Genomic DNA, 16,836 nt, shown 5'->3' with positions numbered 1-16,836 from the left:
AAAAAAAATTTATAATAAAAAACAAAGTATAAAAAAAAAAAAAGGAGGGAGAAGAGGATAAAGACAGCAGTGAACAATAGAGAGGCAGGATGGTAATGAGAAATAGATATGGTTTATTACCTGTTGATGATGACATGTATAGTATTCTCAACTGAACCGGTCTGGGAAGTATTTCATGATGGGTGAAGTCTTTTTAATAAGCAAAATGAGAAATAGTGATTGACTGTTTAAAAAATTATAATAATAATTATTGGGAAAAGCATGGAAAAGATATTGAATGATAAAGCGGGGAGATTGATATCTCTGTATTGACTGACATGCATGGCATTCCCTTTTGAAAAAGCAATGGAAGTCAATGTAAAGTTATATGTAATCTAGTGTAATAGAAAGAAGATTATGATGATAATAAAATAAAAAAAAAAAAAAACCACTTAAGCGGGACCAGCTGTTAGCGTAATGGCTATGTCTCTGGACTACCATGTAGTCGACCACTGTTCGCATCCCAGACCCGGTGGCTTAAAACTCATCCAGGCGCGTGTGCGTGCATGCCCAAGATCCCGAGAGGAGAATGGAGAAGGGATTGCGGTGTGGCCATCCCCCCTGTGGGGTGATTTCTCGCTTTCTATCTCTCTGTCTCTCTCTGTCTGTCTGGCAAGCACACACCCCCTATGGTAAAAACCTCTAAAAAAAAAAAACACTTAAGCATAATCAAGAAAGCCTTCTGACCCTGATTTTGCTTATGATAATACTTAATGTTAAATATAGCTTCCAGGTGCTGATAAAGAAACCATTCAAAGTCCCAGTCTATATGTAGCAGGACTTAATATTCTAAACCTAAGGAAGGTAGGAAACAGGGTCCACCCTATGAGGTAAAAAGCAGGTGGACACTCAGGAAAGGCACCTGCACCCAATTTGTTTTCTCACAGAGTTGCCAAATCTCTGAAATTCTCACCACTATGATCATTTATTTGGATAAGGACCTCTAAATTAAACTGTAAGCATGTTCTTGAAAAGATGCATACATTCAGCCATCAGAATTCACTATTAACCTATGAGCTGTAGTGTTAGAAAATTGGGATTTGAGAGAATGAGACAATGGTAGAAAACTTTTGATAGAAAAAGAAAATTGGAAAGGTCACTGCATTGGTTTCAAGCATGGACCTGCAGATTAAAGTTGGTCCAAGATGAAGTACCCATTAATTTTGGTGAAATACGAGCAACAAGGACAATAAATACATTTTTAATTAAAATGATATATTCTGAGATTATGTCCCCGTTTTTGGCTGGTACCATGTTGTTTGTTGTTGAAATGATTGTGACAGTAGATGGTGATTGTGTTGTTTTCTTTAATGTCCTTACTTGGCAACAAAAAGCAATCTTGTTAACCTTGAATTTATGCATGGATGTGTGCTAAGGGCCTTACATTCAATATTATATTTAACCGTCACGATAACTGTATGAAGAATATAGTGTGATAATCTATTTTATAGATGAGGAATCTCACACATAGAAAGGAAATAACTTATCCAAGATTACATAGTTATTAAGTGGCAGAACTGTGACCACATCCCACTTTCTCTCTCTCTCTCTGGTAAGCACATACACCATCTGACAATTAAAGAACAAAAGGAAAAAACAGAAAGAAACATAGAGAGACTGGTACAGAGAGATTCCATGTATCCTTTATCCAGTTTCTCCCAGTGATAACATCTAACAAAACTAGCACAATATCACAGAGTGCTGACATTGACAGTCAATATATAGAATAATTTCATCACCTCAAGGATACTTCATATTGTCCTTTTGTCATCGCATCTACTTTCCGCCTGTCCCTAATTCTTCTTTAACTCTTGGAAACAAAGAGTGTGTTCTTCATTTTTATAATTTTGTCATTTCAAAAATATTATATAGATGAAAATGAGACCAGCAAATGGCATGATAGTTACGTTGCTGGACTGCCATGTAGTTGACTGTAGTCGAGTCTTGGACTTGGTGGCTTAAAACTCATGCCAGATGCGTGTGCGTGTATGGCCGAGATCCCAAGAGGACAATAGAGTAGAAAGGATTGCAGCGTGGCAATCCCTCCAGGGGGTGATTTCTCGCTTTCTGTCTCTGTCCCTCTCTGTCTGGCGAGTGCACGCGCCCTATAGCAAAAACCTCTCAAAACAAAACAAAACAAAACACCTCAGTCCGCTTCCTTCTACATCTAGTACCCGTCCCCATTTATATCATATGACCATTGAAAGATCTTTCTTAGCTATACTAGTCACATGGAATGGTAATTATTTGAAAAACTACTCTTCACTTTCTGCCTCCATGGTTAACTTCTGTTTTGCCTCATTAGTTCATTTCACATGTGTTTGTCAAATGCCTGAAATGAACAGGAGTTTCTAGGCAGGCAACACACAGATATACTAGAAAATATTTTAGAGGATGAGTACTATAAAACAAAGGAAAAGCAGATAAAAACAGGATAAGGGAGGATCAGATGGGAGGTATGGGACAGATTAAGTCATTCTCATAGGACCCATTGTAACTTCTATTGAAATCCTAGCTCCTCTCGGGGCCAGCAGTTAGCATGATGGTTAAGGTACTGGACACCCCTACATAGCCAACCACAGTTCAAGTCCTGGACCTAGTGGCTTGCTTTCTCACTTTACTCCTATGTGTCTGTCTTTTTCTGGTTAAGGTAAATAAATGAAAAAACAAAATTTAAAAAATGAAATCCTAGCTCCTAATATTCATCTCATGCTACCTCCGTCATAAGCCCTACTCAATACCTTAAAGTTAATCTCTAACACTATGCTCCTACAACACTTCCTATCTCTATTACAGCGTTACCATTCTGTCTTGTAGTAGATGTGAATGTGAATACATCTGTCTCTTTATTAGACTGTAATTCCTTAGTAAAGAGAATGCGCCTTATTAATCATTTTATCCCTTGCAGAGTCACACGAAGTAGCTGGCTTGATAAGTGTTTGTTGAATAATGAATCTTAAATTGAACATGCATTGATAAAGTGCTGGATTACTTATAAAAGGTAATCCTGATATTAGGATTCAAAAATAGGAATTCAGATTGTAGCTATCCCCCGTTCACACTTACCTTATTCTTTTCTACTAACATCTAAAGATAATAAATGCTTCGTTGGAGAAAGCCTTTATTTTCTCCTCTTGCTAGAGTTCTAATTTTAAAAAATATTGCATATTAACATGCCCAACAAATCAAGCAAAATAATGGGATCATCAAGAACTTTGTCTTGAGAGCTGAAATGAATTATTTATATGGCATACTAAATTAACCATTGTACATTAGAATTTAGGCAACCTAACCAATACCATTGTCTTTAATGGTATCATGCTTTTATATAACAAAATATGATTTATGTGAAATTGTCAATCTTTATTTTTCTCTTTGCCAATGAATAAAAAAAACAGAAATCAAGTTAAAGTCTATTTATTTTGCAAAATATATTGCTTTACATGCCCAAGAACCAGTAAAACTAGTTGGTTAAGAAATTATATTTTTTAATAACATAATAACATACTACCTTAAAAGTGTTGTGATAAACAATACTTACTACACTCATGACTACTGAATAAAGCATAGCTGTGAAACTGATTATGATTACACATCCTGTAGGAATTCTAATGGATGTGTACGAATACAAGACTTCCCGTAAATAATTATATAACTAAAAGTGCAATATAGTTTTGCATTTTACTTCTGTTATAAAAATCAATTTTACAGTTTAAAGATTTAATTAATGCATAATTTGAACGTGTTTACAAATTCTTAGTAACTCAGTAGATTGAATTGGTGGAATTAGTGATTAGTGTTGCTTTTTAAAATAGAGATGTGAAAACATGAAATATTAATGAATGTTCTACTGGAATTGCTAATAACTAATTCTTGTGATGTGGAAGAATTTAAAACAAACCTCTTTTGAATAAGGGAAATGTGTCTGTATTCTTAATATTTTTATAAAATAGAAACAATGAAAAAAAAAATAGAAACAATGATGTTTCTTTTTTTTTTGGAGAGGTTTTCGCTATAGGGTGTGTGCGCTCGCCAGACAGACAGAGAGAGAGAGACATAGAGACAGAAAGTGAGAAATCACCCCCCAGGGGGGGATGGTCATGCCACAATCCCTTCTCCTCCATTCTCCTCTCGGGATCTTGGGCATGCACACACACGTGCCCGGCGTGAGTTTTAAGCCACTGGGTCCGGGACGCGAACCGCGGTCAACTACGTGGGAGTCCAGCAACATAGCCATTACGCTAACTGCTGGTTCCCAACAATGATGTTTCTTTTAAAGATTTTTTTTGACCCAAAATGCATATATAGCATATATTTCAATTAAATTTTTTACCTGACATGCAAGGAATTACTATAAGGTATATTCAGTTGTGAAGAGTTCAATTACTATGGGTACAGTTTTCATTATTAGAGAAACATGATAGTTATAGGAAAGCATGGTAGATGGGTCATAAGTGAGAACAGTAACAATGGTAAATGGAAGAGAGAATATTCTGGTTAGAGGTAGAAAGAATGAAAAAAAAAAGTACAGAATAATTGTGAAAATGATGAGCAGTTCCCATATCCACTGGATTCAATATTTGGCAAAGAGTGTGGATTTTATATCTTATTTCCATTTTCCCATTGTGACTAGTACATTGTTGTGTATGTGTGTGCATGTGTGTGTGTCTGTATCTGCAATAAGTGCCTATTTAATTAATTTAATTACTTACATAGAGCCAGCATAGTAGCTAAAATTAAACTTTTGAGGCATGTGTAAATGCTATCAAAACAAGTAATAAATTCAACCAAAATAAAAACTGTTACGTGAAATGATCTGAAACAGTTTTGGTTGACTTAACTTTGTAATGCTTGATCACTTGTTTGTTTTCTTATTATTGTAAGAAAGTTCAAAGTTTAAGTGGGCCAAATTTATACTTGGTTAATCCTCTTTGGTACAAAATCTTGGCATTCATATTTCTCATAACAAATATTTTGATTCAAATATATTATTAAACACACTTTCAAAAACTAGTGGGTTGTTTTTTTTTTTTTTTGAGAGGTTTTTGCTATAGGGCATGTGTGCTCGCCAGACAGACAGAGACAGAGAGATAGAAAGCAAGAAATCATCCCCCGGGGGGGATGGCCACGCCACAATCGCCTTCTCCTCCGTTCTCCTCTCGGGATCTTGGGCATGGATGCACATGCGCCCGGCGTGAGTTTAAGCCTCTGGGTCTGGGACTCGAACCGTGGTCGACTACATGGGAGTCCAGCGACATAGCCATTACGCTAACTGCTGGTCCCACTAGTGTGTTTTATATATGTGTGTAAATTTGAATTTGGTGTCTGTGTACATAATGGGCATTTTAGTGACAGCTGCCTAAATACATATATATACACATGTACAGCATATAAATTTATATGTTTAGAGATCATAATAAACATGCTTGTCTATAATTTGGATACAACATTGTAACTCAATAAAGAATATTTCATTTGCACAAAAATGACAAGAATTGTGCTAAAACAGTGTATGAGTTTATTCTGGCTATATAATTCCTTCCACTCCTGAGTTGAAGTTACTAAGGAGTGTAAATTCTCCTTACATCTTGTAGGTGTTGTGACTTGCTGCTAGTTTTATCAGTAAACATTAGTTGGGTGTTGTCACGGTAAATGGAAAAAATGTTGTTATATGTCAGTACAAGCAGGCCCACTGCTGTCAGCAGATAAGAGAGAGAACAGAAACTAAGTGCAATGCTGGAAGTATGAAAAATGGGAAGGTTTTAAAAAAGGCATGAGATCCTTTAAAGAGTGATTTCCTGATTATTATTTTTAGAGAAACATGCAAATAATCTTATTAAAGGTGGTCAATAAAAAGCTATTTGCAAATAGTATTTAAGGAGTGGACACATAAATATCATTTCCATTTTAGCTTGGAATATGCACTAAGGTGGTGTCTAATCTTCATCAGGATGAAAACAAATGATAAAAATCTCTTTTAGAGGGACCGGCAGGTGACATGGTGATTGGGATGCTGGACTTCCACATGGACGACCATGGGTTTGAGTCCTGGACCTGGTGGTTTGCTTTCTTACTTTCCTTCTCTCTCTGATGAGTGCCCATGCCCTATAGCAAATAAAGAATAATAATGATAATAAAATTTTTAAAAAATTCTTTTTAGGGACAGTAGGTGACGTGATGGGTAAGGCACTGGACATATCCACATGGCTGACCATGGTTCGTGTCCTGGACCTGGTGGCTTGCTTTATCACTTTCTCTCTGTGTGTGTGTGTGGTCAAAAATTTTTAAAAAATAAATATAATGAATGAGTAAATAAAATTTAAAAAAATCTTTTTTAAAATAGGAGAAAAGGGACCAGCAGTTAGCGTAATGGCTATGTCACTTGACTCCCATGTAGTCGAGCCCGGGTCACCTCGTTCACGTCCCGGACCCAGTGGCTTAAAACTCACGCTGGGCTCGTGTGCATGCGTGCCCAAGATCCCAAGAGGAGAATGGAGGAGAAGGGATTGCAGCGTGGCCATCCCCCCCGGGGGATGCTTTCTTGCTTTCTGTCTCTCTGTCTCTGTCTGTCTGTCTGGTGAGTGCACGCGTCCTATGGCAAAAACCTCTCAAAAAAAAAAAAAAAAGAAAAAAATCACTTTTAGATAATACCTAGCCACTCTTTTTTGGGGGGGAGAGGTTTTTGCTATAGGGCACATGTGCATGTCAGAAAGAGAGACAGAGGGACAGAAAGCAAGAAATCACCCCCCGGGGGAATGGCCACACCGCGATATATTCTCTTCCATTCTCCTCTTGGGATCTTGGGTACACATGCACATGCGCCCCGTGTTAGTTTAAGCCACCAGGTCCGGGACTCGAACCACGGTTGGCTATGTGGGAGTCCAGCAACATAGCCATTATGCTAACTGCTGGTTCCCCACTCTTCTTCAAGATTTTTCTGAGGAAAGATCTACAATAGGAGTTTCTTTTGTACCTTTGAAAACAATAGTAGAGTCGAATTTATCTTTGCTTATCTAGACTCAGATCAATTGTAACTCTTCCCTTAAAGCATTTGTATTTCATTCCTTTCTCTTGTGAATTCAAAATGCAATTAAAAAACACACATTTCAAAATGTCAATTCAAAGTGGCATTTAATATCCAGACACTTTGTTTAATTCAGTAAGTAGCTCCTGCAACGTGTGTAGTAGTGGGCTATGTATGCAATGGAATTACTTAAAAATGACCATCATACAGGGCATATTTTGTTTGACAGTTAAGACTTATACACATTGACCAATTAAAGAACACCATACACTAGGCTTTATATGCAGACAAAAGTGCATTAGTAATCCTGAGAGATGACCTATTATTAAGAATTGGAGAAGTCAAGAAAAACTTATTCTAGGAGGTAAGTCAAGTTGGGAGTGCTGTGTGTGTTTGAAGCGTATGGAGCAGAAGGGAAGACAGTGTACAAGGTCAGGGAAATGGCAAGAATGAAAAGGGTGAAAGGGTGAGATATTTTGGGCAGTGGAAAGTATTAGCTTCCTAGAGCGTATTTGTGTGTTTTGAGTGGTAGGGCCTAGGTTTTCATTTTATCCCCAGGCTTTGCTTTCAGATTTCCAAGTCTCAAGAGTTTCTTACCTATCCTTACCCTGACAACGGTGTTACTCATAGTGTTCTCTTGGTCGTGCTGTCCTGATTTTACACTTTGCTTAAGCTTTGTACTCATAATCAGAATATCCTTTCTTTCACATAGTTTCATATACTGATAGTTTCTCATTTCCTGATTTTTTCCCCCAGCTATCTGCATTTTTTCCTTCAAGACTGCCCTCAAAGATCCAGAAAACCAAACAGGTTTAAGCTGGAAAATGAACTTCAGGTTCACATAAGTTTATTAAGCACTTTCTATGGGAAATACATACACAGGAATGGAGAAGCCATGGTTCTTACTCTCTGCAAGTTTTTAACCAGAGTAACTGTTCCTTCCTGCCCCAAGTCTGCTTCTATTGTCCTCAACTTCAGCTGCAATTTAAAGTCTACCAAGATAGAAGGGGGCGGGGGAATAAATGCTAAGAAGGCTAAAACTCACCAAAAATAAGAATAGATTAGATCTATGAGGCACCTGTGATGAAAGGGAAGCGTGGTAGTGTAGTTTGGAGCCCAGCTCTGTCACTTCAAGTGTAACTACTCTATCATGCTTCCCTTTCATCACAGGTGCCTCTGTTTTTGTTTTCCGTTGTAGTTTGGGAAGGGAAATGGACATTTCTATATCCAGCACTATGATTGGTATTTATTATATATTATCTAATACTCACAGATTATACTGCTGCCTAATACCCCCACTTCAAAAATCAAACACAACTGAAAACAAAAACAGATTCCTTCCTCTATTTTTTCCTTTATTCATGATGATAGAAAGCATGTATGTACAAAAGAGAGAGAGAGAGAGGCTTCAGGCTCTGTTCACATTGCAATCCCCTTCCTCCAGTCCTCCAGCTGATTAGAACTTGGGCACTTGGACTTCAGGCTGCCTGGGTCAGGAATTTGAACTGTGGTCATCATTAGATCCAGCTTATTTTAAGCAGAGCATTGCCACTGTACCATTTAGCTAGCCCATTTTTTTTTCCTATTTTAAAGATGATTAAAACTCAGGTGCAAATAGGTTATGAAGCTTGCTGTTTCAGAAAGACTGGAGATGTGAGCCTGGTCTCAGTTCCCTCCTCTACCAGCTCCACCATTTTGAAGATTTTGGACTAAGTCATTCATTAATTTATTCAATATCCACTATATGTTAAGGATGTTCCTTGGCACTGGGTTTTAAGAAAATAATGTGTCCTTAGCTTCTTTCACTTAATAAAACTCTTACAGTACAGTAGAGGGAGACTGGTATGTAAGGAAGCCCTTATAATTAAGTGTAGTGTGTGGGATACAACTGAGAACCTATCCATTCTAACCCAGGACTAGTAGTAGGTGGCAGAGGTCAAGAAAACTCTCACAAGTGAGATGGCCCTGAAGTTTCACAGTCACCCATTGATTCAGATGACTATGAAAAAGAACAAGACATTCTAACTCGAATGAGTACTGGGGCCTGAAACTGTTTGATAAGAAATGAAAGTTAATCAGGACTGGCTGGAGTGAGAGAGCTGCAAGCTGAGGATAATAGCTACTCAAGTTGTTAGAATATTAAACAAGTAAGACAGAGTGATGAGTAACATATAGAGAATGCCTGAGACATACCTGGTGTTCAGTTCCTTTCTCCTCTTCCTCTTTCACTTTCCCCATTTGATTATATTACCTTCCAGCTCTGAAGTTCCATGTTTCTTACAGTATTGTATGGGTTCTTATTGTGAAATCGATTCACATACAACCTGGTACATTGTACACATTCAGTAGTCTCTACAACAACTAGCAGAAGTCTGGGTAAAACAAGATGTGAATGCTCGCAAATGATAGAAGCAATGCTAAATGTAGCTTCAATCCTTCCTTTCTTCATCTCTGTTCCTCTACAGTAACTTAAATAGATTTGTGTATGTTTACATGCAAGTGTCATGACTGTGCAGAGAGAGAGATTCAGCATCATCTCAACATATTTGGACAGAACTCGTTTATTTTAAATGGGAACTGCTCACTTGTTTCCAAACGCAGAACTACTTTTCTGTCTCCAAGAATTTCTAAGTTCATAACATCAACTACACAGGCAGGAGGAAACTTGTAGGCAATATACCATAATACAACCTGAAATTTTATTTCTGTAGAATTTACAGTCAACTTTATCTCCATTCCCAATCTGCCTATCTCTATAATACGGTTCTGTACATACCTATATCCCCTTCAAAAGTGTGACTTCTGAAAATTTGATGTGTCTTATTCAACTTATTCAGTTTCTCTTGGCTGTTTCTGAAACGTATTCAGTTTCTTTCCCCAGAATGTAGTGCATCACCCATTATAGATATCCAGTAAATGTTACTTTTGAAAACTACCTGGCTAATCAGAAATTAAACAAGATCCCACTTACTATGATAGAGTTCTCTGAGCTGTGGAGTACATTCATATTAGGTGAACGGCCAGAGGGAATGGAGGGTACTTTATCACTTCAGATTGCAGCTGTTATGTCATTTATCGTGTGCTTTCTAGGAGTTATTATGAAATTGTGGTTAAAAGCATGAGCCTTGGGACCAGCAGATGTCATAGTGGTTAAGGCGCTAGACTCTCACATGGTCAACTGCAGTTCAAGTCATGGGCCCAGCCACTTGAAACTCATGCTGGTGTGTGTGTGCCCAAAATCTGGAAAGGAGAATGAGGAGAAGGGATTGTAGTGTGGCCATCCCCCTTGGGGGTTGATTTCTTGCTTTCTATCTCTGTTTCTCTGGTAAGTGGACACACCTTATAGCAAAAAAAAAAAATCTCTCAACAAAATAAAACAAAACATGAACTATAAGACCATACTGCCTAGTTTTGAACCCTACTGCAAGTCATAAAACCTTGGGCATCGGTCTTAATCTCTCTGCTAAGAGTATTTTCCTCTGCAAAGTAAAAGTGATAAAAGAACCTATTTCATAGTGTTAAGATTTACTGAGTTAAATACACATCAAGTACTTAAGAATAGCACTGGCACATTGCAAGTGCCCAATAAGAATTAGCTTTTATTTTAAATTTGACTACAGTTTTATATAAAGGTAACAAGGCGAGGCCGTAGGTTGGCCACAGAAAGGAAAAGCAAGGTTATAAAGAAAAGGGAGAGCAGGAACATATCCAGCAGTATACTCTAGGATCCCATTTAGGACAAACATTAGGCCATCGGGAAAGTCATGACGTATTTTTTTATGCAAAAAATGTGTCATGACTTTCCTGATGACCCAATACTTCCCTAGGCAGGAGATTATCCCTGTCATGAGGGTGAGCACAAGGTGCTAAACCTGGTGCCAGAACCTCCCTGCTCCCTAACCCATTCAGCTTCATGGGGATAACAGTGCTTTTCTTGGTGGTATAGTTGCTTACTTTTGCAGTCTGTTTTAAAAGCGTGCTTGGACTATCCAGTGGCATGGTGGTTAAAGCAACTGGATCCTACACAGTTGACTGTATGGTCTGAGTTCTAAACATGTAAGTCCCAAACACTAAGACTTAAAAACATACTGGGTACATATACAAGAGTGCCCAAAATCCTGAAAGGAGGGAGAAATGGGGAAGGAATTGCAGCGTGATCATCCCCCATGATGGGATGTTTTCTCACCTCTGCATCTCTCTCTGTCTCTCCCCAGTGGGTGCTTGCACCATCTTGCAAATGCAGAGAATGCTCAACTTGCAAGAAAAACTCTATCATGGAAATGCGTTTAATGTCAAGTAGTCATTTTTTCTATTAAAAATATTTGTGAGCATTTTGGTATTTTAAATCTATCAGATTTTGTTTATGTGTGTATACATGTTTTACAAGGTACAATGATGATGCAGAGTAGTTTTAACAGGATTTAAATATTAATAATATCTAAAGAGCATTTGTCTTAATAATGGAGATGTGTATATTCTTTTAATAGACTAGAGCTTGTACCTTTTTGGAAAGCAGTGATAGGAACATGTAAATAGCTATAAAATAAAAATGTTAGGCAGGAAAAAGTAATTATTAATAAGAAAACATGGCAAGAATAATAATAACAGGAGACACATCATTAAAGGAAAACGTTGACTTGTGAGGAAAAATGATTAATCAGATATCCAAAGACATGACTTATTAATACAAAGGTAATTATGGCAGTGAAATAAGCCTTTTGGGATAAGTAATAGTTTGTTTGATCTGAGTCATTCTTTCTCACGTTGAATGTCTTTGAGAGCCACCCTCATGCAAAAATAGGTGAAGGTCAAAGTAATAAGAAGGGTTATAGTTTTCCAGTAGAAGACAAAAAAAAAAACCCCAAAAAAACCCAGTTATTCTCTCTTCCCTGATTATGAAACTCCTTACTATTTAAGGGTCTCAGAATCCTTTAGTTAGCTAAATGATCTGTTGACATTATCAGAAGAGTTTAATGTGAAACCTTGCAAAGTGAAGTGATCTATTAAGAAAATGTCTTCATTATGAGGCCACTTGTCCCCAATTTTTATAATAGTACAACCATAAGTATGTGAAAGAGTGAAATATATATATAAAATGGAATATTAAATTTTCACCCTTATCAAACTATTCTATAATATAACTATGTTTTGAGACTAGCAGTTAGTGTAATGGCTATGTCGCTGGACTTCCATGTAGTCTTCTGCAGTTCGAGTCCCGGACCTGGTGGCTTAAACTCACACCGGGCATGTGGGTGAGTGTGTGTGCATGCATGTGTGCCCAAGATCCCGAGAGAATGGAGGAGAAGGGATTGCGGTGTGGCCATACCCCTGGGGGGTGCTTTTCACTTTCTATCTCTCTGTCTCCTTCTGTCTTTCTGGTGAGCCCTACAGCAAAAAGCCTCTCCAAAAAAAAGGGACCCACAAAAAAAAAACCCTCCAAAAAAAAAAAAAAAAAAAGTAAAATACACACACACACACACACACATGCATATCTCTGTGTTTTAACTGGAAATCACTTCAGTGCCAGTATTTTAGATGGCCAGATTCTATATTACCTACACTTTTTTTCCCTAGAGATTTTCCAACAGCAAGTCAGATTAGGCATCTTTCTACAGCCATGGTCTAATAATAAGCACAAAACTAAATAAAAGACATTGCTTCAAGCTGGTGAACACGTTGAGGTGCTGGTGTGTCTAGAGAAGGCATGGAAGCTCTGGACATCCTCACATCCCTGTACCTTGCCCTACATATCTCTCCCATGTGGCTGTTTGAGTTGTATCCTTTATAATAGACCAATAAACTGGATATGGCCTTGGATGTTGGCACAGCTAATATTGTCTTTGGTGATCTGGAAAATGTTCTTTGTGAAAGTATCAAACAAAAGGTGAAAGCATGCTGAAATTCAGCTACTCAGTTTATGTCTGAGGTTCTTCTTGATTTACCTGTTACCACAACTACTGGGATGTGGGTGTAGGCATATACCAATAATGGGGTCTGGCCATTTGCAGAAAACCTCTTTGGGGAAGAAGATAAAGCTGTTAACAGAATGTGGAATGTGGGCTGTAAAACAGAGGTTACAAAATACCTAAGGCCACCCTCTGCATAGAACCCCAAATACAAAAGTGAGGATTTTCTTGAATAAGGACATTGGAAACATTTCCTTTTTCAACATTAGGAATGGATCCTGCATCTTTATAGTCACCAGAATGTCTGCCTTGTAACTACTGTGCCATTGTTTTTGCCTTCAAATCCAAATCATGGTGATTAGGGCATCAGGTATAGATCCTGTGATGCAGATCCAGTTTTAGTAATTCCTACAATATATGCTGGGGAAGACCAGTAAAATTATACTCACACACACACAGAACTTTTTTTTTTTTTTTAACTTTTTTTTTTTCTTTTTTTTGGAGAGGTTTTTGCTTTAGGGCACGTGTGTGTGCACCAGCAGATAGACAGACAGAGAGATAGAAAGTGAGAAATCACCTCCCACGGGGGATGGCCACGCCGCAATCCCTTCTCCATTCTCCTCTTGGGATCTTGGGCATGCACGCACACGCGCCCAGCATGAGTTTAAGCCACTGGGCCTGGGACTCGAACCACGGTCGACTACATGGGAGTCCAGCAACATAGCCATTACGCTAACTGCTGGTCCCCTCACACACACACACACACACACACACACACTTTTATGGTAAAGAAGTTGACATCTAAAAAAATGTTACAAATGGACCAGCAGGTGACATGGCAGTTAATGCACTGGATCCCACATGGCCAACTCAGCATGTTCAAGTCCAGAATGTGGTGGCCTGAAAAACATGTTGGGGGCGGGGGAGTGCGCATGTGTGCCCAGAATCATGAGAGAACGGAGGAGAGGGGATTGCCCTGGGGGGGTGATTACTCTCCCTTTTTCTGTCTCTGGAGAGTGAACAATCCCTATAGCAAAAGTTCTAAGAAAACCCAAAAAACAAAAAGTTAAAGAATGATAACGTGTGGAACCTTTGACAAATCATAAATTTAGATTTCAAAAAATAATCTAACACTAATTAGGAAATACATTTCATGTTAATATAGAAGTTTGCTTTGGGGCTTGAGATTTCACATCTGAATTTCTATCTCTTGAACTTTCAGGTCAAGTAAGAACATTTTTGGAGAACAATTATTTCATTACATGTAGGAATTAGGATTCATTCAAGAGCATACTTAACCTACTATAAATCAATAAATACATTTTGTGTATAAAACTGAATATATTCCTATAAAATTTTCTGAGAAAAATCTAAAAGACTAGAAGTCTCAATATAGTTTTTCTACTGATTAATCTGCTCTTTGTATTTCAGTTTCTGCCTACAAATTGGTTTAAGGATACTCATTTTTTTTTGGAGAGGTTTTTACTATAGGGCACCTGCAGTCACCAGAAAGACAGAGAGACAGTGAAAAATCCCCCCCTGGGGGTTGGCCACACCCCAATCCCTTCTCCTCCATTCTCTTCTCAGGATCTTGGGAGCACATGCACCTGGTGTGAGTTTTAAGCCACTGGGTCCAGGATTCAAACCGCGGTTGAGTACATGGAAGTCCAGTGACATAGCCATTATGCCAACTGCTGGTCCCAGGATACTCATTAACTCACATGATTGCTAGGAAGATAAAATCTGGCAAAAGATACCATCTTTTGGTAGTAAAAGTGTAAATGGTATTCTTGCTATTAGTAATGCAATGCTTTTGCATATTTTTAGTAATGTTACTGACTTATAAAATATTGTACAGTTAACATTCTGTGTATATACATTTTAAAGAATTATTTTATTTATTTATTTAAATTTGACCAGAGAGGGACAGACTTGTGAGAGTGATACTGAGAGCAAGAGTAAATGAGACAGAAAGAGGAAAAGTGAGAAAGCAAGCTGCTGGGTCTGGGACTCAAATGGCCTTCAGCCATATGGAAGTCCAACACCCTTAACCACCGCTCCAGGTGGCAGCCCCCAGTAGATACATTTCATTACAAAGCACATACTTGTTTTCTCAGAGGGGGCCTATAGTTAACCTAATTATAAACTTCAATATCACATGGGCATAAGGAAGTGATTTTTCTTTGTCCCAGCAATTGTGGTAAATAGACTTCCAAACTGATTATAAAAGAGTTTATTTATTCATGTGCTGAGATCAGGTGAAGTTGTATTAGGCTCCAAACTTTGTGGGTTAGGCTCACTCCAGTTGGAACTGCATGGAATGACTAAATTTCTCCATTATAGTGCTTGACGAACATAATTGAAATGTTGGAGGAAGGAGACTCCACAGTGAATCCCCACTGAGGAGAATGGTCAGCTTATTTCCAAATGGAAATCCCCAATTGCCACATCACATCAATCATCTGACATATAATCTGACTTCCATTGAGCTGGAATGTTCTCTAAAGGTCAGGTCTCTGGATAAAGAATTTGTGTAGTGGGTTTATGCAGCAGAAATGCCTAAATCAGGAGCACGGTGTTCGCGTTGGCAGAAATAGCTTCTCTTCACATAGCAGAGGGAAAGAAAGAATATTTTAAATTAGAAGTCTTTTGCGTGAGCACATTTTCTGAGGTTTCTGTATCTCATTAAAAAGTTGGATAAAGACAGGAGGGTGGGGATAAAATCCCATTTGTTTACTTTCATAGATGCTGCATAACTGGAGTTCTGCAAAGACAATTTGACCTAATATTTAAAAAATTTGGGAAATGCCATATTAGAAAAAAAACAAAAACCCAGATTTTTTTTGGCTTCCCTTAAGAAACTGGAACCTTTGGGGCAAGGCGAAAAAGTAGGCTGGCTCTGGGAATCGTCTGCTCCCTCTACACATGCTCTGCAGTGTGCTCTTCCTTGTTACTCCCGAACGTCTTACACCCTCAGCCCCCGCAGGAGTCGCCTGCAATTTATAAACCGATGCAAAGGGCTTTTTTTTTTTTTTTTTTTTTAAGAGCAAATCTCTTTGTTAAAAAAGGGAGGGAATCACAATGGCTGCTTTGCTTCCAAAAGTTACTAGACCCGCTGTTTTTTTCCCAACGATCTGACCCTAACCTACTTTCAGACTAGTCAAAAGGCATGAAATTAAGAATCAAAGGATGGTCCCAGCTACCACAAGCCAACTGTGTGACCTTGGGCGACTCCGTTAAGCTTAGACGAAGGTGATGAACGGTTAACGGCCTCAATACCTGTTCTGCAGAGACCTCACACAGCCGTTGCGCTGCACACAGATTTTTAAATAACTCAAAAGTAATTTATAATGCGCCAAACGTTTCCCAGCACAAGCGTCCGTTACAAAGTGCAATGACACTGCGGATTTAGAAGTCCGGTTACTGGAATCCTCTCTAGTTCCCGCGCCGCTCCCATCTCCCAAGCCCAAGGCAGGCGAGCTCCAGGATGTTTCTCAGGAGAGACGATCTGGAAAACCGGCTACTAAACGGAGCGAAGCGAGGAGTTCCTTAGCAAAGGTGAAGTTGCTGGCGGCATTTTCAAGCCCCCCGAGTGACATACCAACTCCCAGCCGAGATGACACACTCGGCCGCACGACCAGGGCGGGAACCGGTCTTAGGCCCCGCTCCCTGCTCGAAGCCGTACGTGGCAGGCAGAGCCGAAACCCTCTGGAGCAACCCCGGACCCTCGGACTTCGCCCGCATCCCAACCCCCACAAACACCTCCCCAGCTCTCGCCTCCACGTGACAAGAGCCGGAACCGTCACTTCCGGCGGCGCGGGCATCGCGCCTGCGCGGGGCGCCGGGCCCCAGTGGGGGGTTGGCAGC

Source organism: Tupaia chinensis, unplaced genomic scaffold (genome assembly GCF_000334495.1).
Source record: "Tupaia chinensis unplaced genomic scaffold, TupChi_1.0 Scaffold000318_1, whole genome shotgun sequence".
NCBI lineage: Eukaryota > Metazoa > Chordata > Mammalia > Scandentia > Tupaiidae > Tupaia > Tupaia belangeri.
Note: the sequence above shows the minus strand (reverse complement) of the source record.